This window comes from Zeus faber (assembly GCF_960531495.2).
Source record: "Zeus faber genome assembly, chromosome: 11".
Lineage (NCBI taxonomy): Eukaryota > Metazoa > Chordata > Actinopteri > Zeiformes > Zeidae > Zeus > Zeus faber.
Genome location: NC_137205.1, coordinates 32,606,918 through 32,616,242, shown reverse-complemented (window position 1 = coordinate 32,616,242; position 9,325 = coordinate 32,606,918).

Genomic DNA, 9,325 nt, shown 5'->3' with positions numbered 1-9,325 from the left:
ACATCCACAGCCCGCTTCGCCTGGACTGCGGAGGCTGAGGGGGCGTTCAGGGCTCTCAAGATGCGGTTCACCGCTGCCCCTGTCCTGGCCACACCAGAGCCTACCCTACCCTTCGTGGTGGAGGTGGATGCTTCCGATGTGGGAGTGGGGGCCGTTTTGTCCCAAAGGACTCACGACAAGAAGCTCCATCCATGTGCTTTCTTCTCCCGTCGCCTCACCCCAGCGGAACGGAACTATGACATAGGGAACCGGGAGCTACTGGCCGTCAAACTGGCGTTGGAGGAGTGGCGGCACTGGCTGGAGGGGGCCCAACACCCATTTGTCGTCTGGACCGACCACAAGAACCTGACATACATTCAGGAGGCCAAACGCCTCAACTCCCGTCAAGCCCGATGGGCCTTGTTCTTCAATCGGTTCAACTTCATCCTGTCGTATCGTCCCGGGTCCAAGAACCTCAAGCCCGATGCTCTCTCCAGACAGTTTGACCCTCCTGAGCTGGTTGAACTCCCCGAGCCCATTCTCCAGAGCTCCTGCATCTTGGCTCCGGTCCGCTGGGGAATCGAGACGCAGGTCCGGCAGGCCCAAAGGAGGGAGGCGGATCCCGGCAACGGGCCCCCGGGTCACCTGTTTGTCCCGAAGGCTGTCCGATCACAAGTCCTGCAATGGGGGCATTCATCCCGCCTCACTGGCCACCCGGGGATCTCCAGGACCCTCGAGTTCCTCCGCAGGCGTTTCTGGTGGCCTACCATGGAGCAGGACGTCCGGTCCTTCGTCGCTGCCTGCACCATCTGCACCCAGAACAAGAACCCCCGGTCACGTCCCATGGGGCTGCTGCATCCCCTTCCCATCCCCAGTCGGCCCTGGTCACACCTCTCAGTGGACTTCATCACCGGCCTTCCACCGTCTCGGGGCCACACTGTCATCTTTGTCGTTGTAGACCGGTTCTCCAAGGCTTGCCGTTTTATTCCTCTGCCCAAGCTCCCCTCAGCTCTGGAGACTGCTGAGCTCATGGTGCAGCACGTTTTCAGGGTGTTCGGCCTGCCCCTGGACGTGGTGTCAGACCGCGGTCCGCAGTTTGCATCCCGGTTCTGGAAAGCATTCCACCAGCTCTTCGGCGCCTCCGTCAGCCTGTCTTCCGGTTTCCACCCGCAATCCAATGGCCAGACGGAGCGGGTCAACCAGGACCTGGAGACAACACTGAGGTGCCTCGTGTCCTCCAACCCTGCCTCCTGGAGCGACCATCTAGTGTGGGCGGAATACGCTCACAACACTCTGCGCTGCTCTTCCACTGGCATGTCCCCGTTTGAGTGCCAGTTCGGGTACGTACCTCCTCTGTTTCAGGAGCAGGAGGCGGAGGTGGGAGTGCCGTCAGCCCAGCGGTTCGTCCAGCGGTGCCGACGGACCTGGCAGAGGGCTCGTCAGGTCCTGCTGAGGACATCCCGGCAGCAGCAGATCCAGGCCAACCGACGGCGCAGACCAGCGCCTATGCTCCGTCCGGGCCAGAGGGTCTGGCTGTCCACCAGGGACCTTCCATTATGGGTGGAATCACGCAAGCTCGCGCCACGGTATGTTGGGCCCTTCAAGATCGTGCGGCGGGTCAATCCTGCCGCATACCGTCTTCTGCTCCCCAGGTCCATGAGGATAAACCCCACCTTCCACGTGTCGCGGATCCGACCGGTGGTCACCAGCACCTTGGCGCCCACCACCAGGCCTCCTCCGGCGCCTCGCGTCATCGACGGTCAGCCCGCCTACACGGTCCGCCGGGTCCGCGGGGCCCTGCAATACCTGGTGGACTGGGAGGGTTACGGGCCGGAGGAGCGCTCCTGGGTTCCGGCCCGGGATATCCTGGACCCCTCTCTGATCCAGGATTTCCGCCGTCGCCACCCGACACTCCCTGGAGGAACGTCGGGAGCCGTTCCTAGACGGGGGGGTCCTGTCAGGGTTCGCCCGGGTCCTACCAGCATCAGCCACTAGAGGCCGCCAGTACTGCCTTTTCAAGGTTGCTCTGCTTCACCTATTTCTGTTCCTGATTACCCTGCCTCATTAGATGATATGTTTCACCTGTGTCTCGTTTGGTCGTCCCTATTTAGACCCTGTCGTTTGTGTCCTCGGGCGCTCAGTCTTGAGTTTGTCTAACCTCATGACAACGCTCTTGTCCCAAGCTCCCGAGACTTCTTATTTGTTTTTGCCCAGTTTTTGTACTTGTTTTGAGTAAACCTCTATTTTTGCCACCTCCCCTCTGCCTTGTTCTCTGCACCTGGGTTCACTCAGCACACCTCCTAGCAAAAGTGAGTGTAAATTGTGTATAGAGACAAAGAATAATTCAACCAGTGCTAACAATGGAATTAATTGGTTGCATCTTGAGCTCTCACAATTCTTACATAATCTGCAGATTATGTCATTATTTGAGCAGATCTCGATCATTTTGTCAAATCTGATGGAATGAAAAAACGATTCTACAATCAACAGGTTTCCAACTGATTTAACATTTTAAACCAATTTAAGAAATGTTGACTGAAGAATTATACTATGATAGCGATGTACAATGAACACAAAAGACAATTAAATTGTTTATCGTAATTATTTGTTTGACAGTTAATTGTCAACATAAATTTCCAGACTGAAAGACCTCGTGCCCTGGTTCTAAGTTCCATAATTACAACGTGTGTTCCATTTTTAAACTACACACACAAACAGAAATCAGCAGCAAAGAAAACTCTCTCCCACGCATCAGCACACTGCATGTCTGCCTGGATCCAAACCAGCAGTATTCTCTGTTGTGTGATGCCTTTCCCAAGGCTACGGTGACAGTTTGCGTAGAACTCGTCATTTCACACCAGAACAACGGAACCGACGGCACTGATATCCATCCAGGCAGCTGGGTGAAACTTAAACTGTCACCAATTTTTCTATCCAATTTCATTCATTCAAATTTCCCTTAAAGGAGCAATAGACAAATGTTTTGCTTTTACTCATCGTTATGAAATTAGTGTTGATAGCACAGTGTAATGTCTATAGAATAATGACACCATCAGCGTTTAGAGTGGTTCCCCATAAGCCTCCATATCACTACAGATTCAGACTGCCCCTCATTACAAACTCCCGGGAAAATGTTGGTGTGGCAGTTCTGCCTGCCGCCATCCAAGTGGCGTTTTCAGGGCCCTCCGGCACAGAGACGCAGAAGACGATGGGTTGTAGACACCAGTTTATCGTAGAGAGGAGGCTAGGTGGAATCAGCCAGAAGCAGATAGAACATGTCATGACAGGGCTCCTCTCCTGAGTGTGTGTGAGGATGGGGGTTTTACCTGCCGTTCGTTAGACCAACCAACGAGCAACAGGTGTGCAGCCACCCTGACCCAATCACCTAGATCCAGGTCAGGTGTGGCTGCTCGAATCACACCAACCCCACACCACAGTAGGATTTATGGCACTGCATCACAGGAAGTGTGTCAACCATGGTGATGGTGGACACTGGAGCAATCTACTCCACATAGATAGTAAACCTTGAATATAAATGACTCATTGAAATGGGTTGAGAAATGTAAAGGTTATAGTGCTTTTTATCCAGAAAAACCGCTGCTTTCAAATGTACTTGTATTTGTTTACAGGCCAGTCTTGCCCGTTCAAATATTGCGACGACGTTGACGTATCGCAGCTACGAGTCAGAGCAGTCAGTGCGGCGTTTATGTATTGTGTCTATGATTGCCCAACCAAAAGAAGTTAAATTTAAATAAAATTGTTACAAGTTCAATTGACCACTTCAGTAAACATGCGTCTTTCCTCTGTCTTATTTCCAAAGTGGTGTTGGTCGTTTCCACGCAGTGCTCTGAACCACCGTAAAGTGATTCCGGTTGTCTTTGCAACGGTGGCGTAAACAATAATACCACTTGGAAAAATGAAAAGTTGTAATATGTGTGTCATGTTCAGATGTGTGTTTTAGCTCCGTGCGTTCTGCGTGACACTGTTCTGATGCAATGATCTGATCTGCGAGACATGAAAAAGTGTTTTTTACTTGTGATATTTTTACTTTGATCTGTGAGTTTAACTGTTTTGCCAAATATGAAAACTCAGTAAAAAGAAGTGAGCATTATCAATATCAAAAATAAAAAATGCTAGGAAATACCTAAATATATTCTAAAATATCAACTACTATAGCCTCCTTCCTGGGAAATTCTCCCAAAAACTGGAGAATCCCCTTAATTGTCATAATGCATAGTGCACTTTTGGAGAGTGAAGAGCCCAAATACAGCGCCACATTCAATCTATCCATTTCCATTTCCATTTCCATTTCCAATTCTATTTCCGATTCTGATTCGGATTCTGATCAGTGTAATCCCTGTGGATCCTTCTGGTTCTTCCTACAGCTCACTTTGTTTGAAGCACATCCAACATGACAGCATGTTACAAACAATGAAACATGAACATGGATTCTGGCTCTGCTGATGGGGGCAGAACAACAAATGGTGCACCGGGTCCATAACTGGTGAAGAACTGGTCCAGAAGTGGTTCAGGACTGGTCCAAAACTAGTTTGTACTGATCCAGAACTCGTATTATACTCATAATTACTGGCAAGAACTGGTCATGACTGGTTCATAACTGGTCCAGAACCGTCTCGGCCCTGCCTTCCACTGACCGTGTCCTCCACCTGCTGCGGTGACAGCAGCAAAGTCACTCCGTCACCTGGAGCCTCATTACGCCGCATCCCTAATAACGCTGCAGATTAAACTCCCCGGGATGGAGGCGCTGCCAGATTAAAAAGAGAAAGGTAGGAACAGGAATGATGAATTGCCTGGATTGCCTGGCAATGATGCATAAATTATTTAGGGTCTGCTTATGTATAATAACCGCTGCTGTTTTAAATGATGTGGTGAGGATGCGGGGGGGTTAAACAGAGGAGCGGGTCTGAGCTGTCTACTCAATCACATCACCGTCAAGGGTATTGCCCTGACACTGTCTCCACTCGGCGCCCCCAGCACGAACACAAATCTCCTGACAGACAGACGCAACTGTGCCGCAACCACCCCCCCCAGGCTGCAGCGGGCCCCTTCTGGCAGCCGCTCGGGACGACCGGCAACCACTGATTATTCAGGAGCTAACAAGAGTCTGCGGCTGGATGGAAGAGCGTCCTGTTGCTCATGGCAGAGAAACAACAAACAAGGAGGTTCAAAGAGGGACGGGTCATCGGTGTTACCCCCCAGCACCCCCCTAGAGGCAGAGTAGAGGAGGAGTAGAGTAGAGGGAGAGGTGGAATAGGGACGTGGAGTCGAGTGGAGTCAAGTAGAGATAGATTAGAGTAATGCTCGACAAGTGGTAGAGTAGAGACAGAGTACGGGTGGAGTACAGGTGGAGTGGAGGTGGAGTAGAGGTGGAGTAGAGGTAAAGTCGACTCCCTTGCTTCTTGCTTCCTTTTGAAGTAAATTCTTATTTTTCCAATTCAGGGATTTGATGTTTGATGTAACATAGAAATATTCAATATGGCAAAAGAAGAACGTTTTGTTGTTGTGCATAGGGCGGTTGGAAGGCGGTGACGGGTGAAGCCATGCCCTGAAACCGATGCGTCGCATTCTGGACGACCTCCACAGCCAAGTCTCGGCTGCTTGCTGCCGAGTTGTCACAGCGGCCGACGATAATCTACCCGGTGGCGGAAAGACCGCAGCTGTCCAACCAGATCACGCTCCCGGTGGCTGCTGCTCTGAATCACACCCCATCACCTCCTGTTAGAAGAACCATAGGAACCAGAGGAACCAGAAGGAACCGGAGGAACCAGGAGGAACCAGAGGAACTAGAGGAACTAGAAGGAACCGGAGGAACCAGGAGGAACCCGAGGAACCAGAGGAACTAGAAGAACCAGAAGAACCAGAGGAACCAGAGGAACCAGAGGAACCAGAAGGAACCAGAGGAACCAGAGGAACTAGAGGAACTAGAAGGAACCGGAGGAACCAGGAGGAACCAGGAGGAACCCGAGGAACCAGAGGAACCAGAAGGAACCGGAGGAACCACAGGAACCACAGGAACCAAAAGCAACCAGAGGAACCAGAGGAACTCGAAGGACCCAGATGAACCAGAATGAACCAGAGAAACCAGAATGAACCAGAGGAACCAGAGGAACCAGAGGAACCAGAGGAACCAGAGGAACCACAAGGAACAAGAGGAACCAGAATGAACCCTAGGAACCAGAATGAACCAGAAGGAACCAGAATGAACCAGAATGAACCAGAGGAACCAGAAGGAAACAAATGGACAGAAGGTAGATGATGATGATGATATAATCCATACTGGTCCATGCAAAGACAGAATTTGCCAAATCAGCCTTTGGTGACTTGGCTCCGTCTCCAGAACAAATGAAAACTTGTGTGTTTAGTTCTTATGGATTTTAAATATCAACGCTGATGAATGTGTTTGTTTTAAACTGACATTGTTTCAATTGATCCGTCTGCTTTGTGCCAAAACGTCCAGTTCGCTGTATTTTGTGGATGTGATTTGATTTGACTGGTATTGTCCTCCTGGTGACAGGGCGTGTTCTCTGTGGGATTTCCTTCAACTGATGAAGGCGACAAATAAAACAAACAAACAACCAGATGAAGACAGTGTTGTCTCCCTCAATGAAAAACAAGGTGCATGTTCAGACGCCTGCAGTGAGAGGCAGCGTAACCGTGGCAACAGAGCGTAAACATGGGAGCATCTTACATGACAGCTCTCTAACCGCTGAGCGACGCCCGGTTCCTCTGTCCATCTGCACCCGCTTTATTTGGGCAGCAAGCCCGGCAGGGGTGCGGCGTACTGCGGAGACCCCGGCCTGGTTGCGCCACCTGGAGGCCGGGCCTTCTGTCCGCCCCGCCTTCCCAGCCTGCACCGGGACTCCGCCCTGGTAACCCACTACCGCAGCGTCCTGTAGCTCCGCCGGCTCCAGCTGGTCTTTCTTAAAGGAAAGGAGGAAGAAGAGGAAGAAGAGGAAGAAGAGGAAGATGTCCGTATCTTCTAACCTAAGTCTTATCCATTCTGATGGCATTCATTCGGGTCGACTCCTGATGATCAAAAAATGAGGTTGAAGTTAAAAAATACTGGAGTTTTGTTTGAATTACAACAGCTGTTTGTGAGGCAGATGAAGAAGTGGGAAGCAGGAGGGATGCAGAGTCCCACATAAACACACAGATGAAGGAAGTAAAGAATGAGTCTAAATCCTTTGCTCCGCCGAGACTCATTAGGAAGGAGGAAACTAAGCAGAAAATATCGGTGAACGGGCAAAATCCTTCAAGGAGACGCCCGCTTCATATTTACACGGCACTTAGTCACCATCACCACATGCACCCCAGGGTGCGGAGGTGGAGAATCAAATTAATAGTTACCTTTTCCCAACTCTTAAATCTTAATGACATTGCAGAACCGCCCTCCCCCTCTCTCCCTTTCTCCCCCTCTCTCTCTCTCTCTCTCTCTCTCTCTCCTCTCTCTCTCTCTCTCTCTCTCTCTCTCTCTCTCTCTCTCTCTCCCTCTCTCTCTCTCCCTCTCCCTCTCTCTCTCTCTCTCTCTCTCTCTCTCTCTCCCTCTCTCTCTCTCCCTCTCTCTCTTTCCTCTCACAATTCATTTCAATTCAAAGGGGTTTTATTTCCATGGGCAACAGATTTTTATGTTGCCAAAGCAAGTTTAAAATAAAACAACAACAAAATAAAATTAAATGTACAAACATGGAATGATTGTGATTTTGGTGTTAGAAATAAATGTATCCAGATAACTGAAAAAAATCTTTAATTGAAATAGAAAAATGTAGACGTGCAGTTAAAAAGACATACAGTACATACCAATGAGGGAGGATTATACAGTATAATCACTGTATGTGTAGTGTGTGTCCAGAGGTCAGCACAGTGCGGTGCTGTTCCACTGGACACCTCCTTTTCTGTCACGTCCTGCTGCAGTGTTTCTCCACAAGATATGGAAGTTTGTTATTATCCATGTTTTCTAACCCTTTTTGAGTGGCTCTCTCCCTCCACCCCCTCCCTCTCGCTCTCTCTCACTCCCTCTTCCTCTCTTTCTCTCCCCTCTATCTTTCTCTCTGCCCCCTCTTTCTCTCTCTCTCTCTCTCTCTCTCTCCCCTGTCTGTCTCTTGGGTTTAGATGAGAGACAAAGTGAGGCTGTATTTAAACAGATGGGTGGATGTCTGGAGGAAATGACAAGTCTGACAGTTGCTCGTCTCCAACTGGCAGTTGGTGCAGAACCAGCCAGAGACTGGCGACGGAAGAGGGAAGAGAAGGAGTCTGAGCGAAGCCAGGATGGGCGTGGCCTCGGGGGCGGCATCGCTCGTCCAAACCTCCATAGTGTAAGCGGCAGAGTGAACGTGTGAACGTGTGATGTGCTCAAGTGGGCGTGCGCACGCTGCTGGAGAACTGACATTTCGAGCGTGGATGGAGAGAAGCCCGGGCTCGCTCGAGTGAGCGTAAACTAAACGCCGCCCGAGGTTTGTCTCGACTCGGTTATGGTTTAATCCGGTTACAGCTGGAGCCGGCATTCCTGGACTGAGATCTAACGACGAGGTCAGCCACTTGAAGCCCTGCACCTTGGATCAGGAGCCAGGGCTGGTTTGGGGGAAGCGCTATCGTGCGATCTCCAGCTGAGAGACTGCGGCGTCCGGGTGGGTCGGTGTCGGTACGGGTCAGTGTCAGTACGGGTCGGTGTCGGTACAGGTTGGGGTGGGTCGGTGTCGGTACGGGTCAGTGTCGGTATGGGTCGGTGTCAGTACGGGTCGTGGTGGTTCGGTGTCGGTACGGGTCGGTGTCCGTACAGGTCAGGGTGGGTCAGTGTCGGTACGGGTCAGTGTCAGTACGGGTCGGTGTCGGTACAGGTCGTGGTGGTTCGGTGTCGGTACGGGTCGGTGTCGGTATGGGTCGGGGTCAGTACGGGTCGTGGTGGTTCGGTGTCGGTATGGGTCGGTGTCAGTACGGGTCGTGGTGGTTCGTGTCGGTACGGGTCGGTGTCCGTACAGGTCGGGGTGGGTCGGTGATGATATGGGTCAGTGTCAGTACAGGTCGGTGTCGGTACAGGTCGGTGTCGATATGGGTTGGTGGCGGTCGGTGTCAGGACGGGTCGGTATCGATATGGGTTGGTGTCGGGACGGGTGGGTGTCGGTACGGATCGGGGTGAGTCGGTGTCGGTAGGAGGTGGTGTCAGGGTGGGTCGGTGTCGGTACAGGTGGCTGTCGGTACAGGTGGGTGTCGGTACGGGTCGGTGTCGGTACAGGTGGGTGATGGTAAGGTTCGGGGTGGGTTGGTGTCGGTAAGAGTTGGTGTCGGGGTGGGTCGGTATCGGTACAGGTGGGTGTTGGTACGGGTCCGT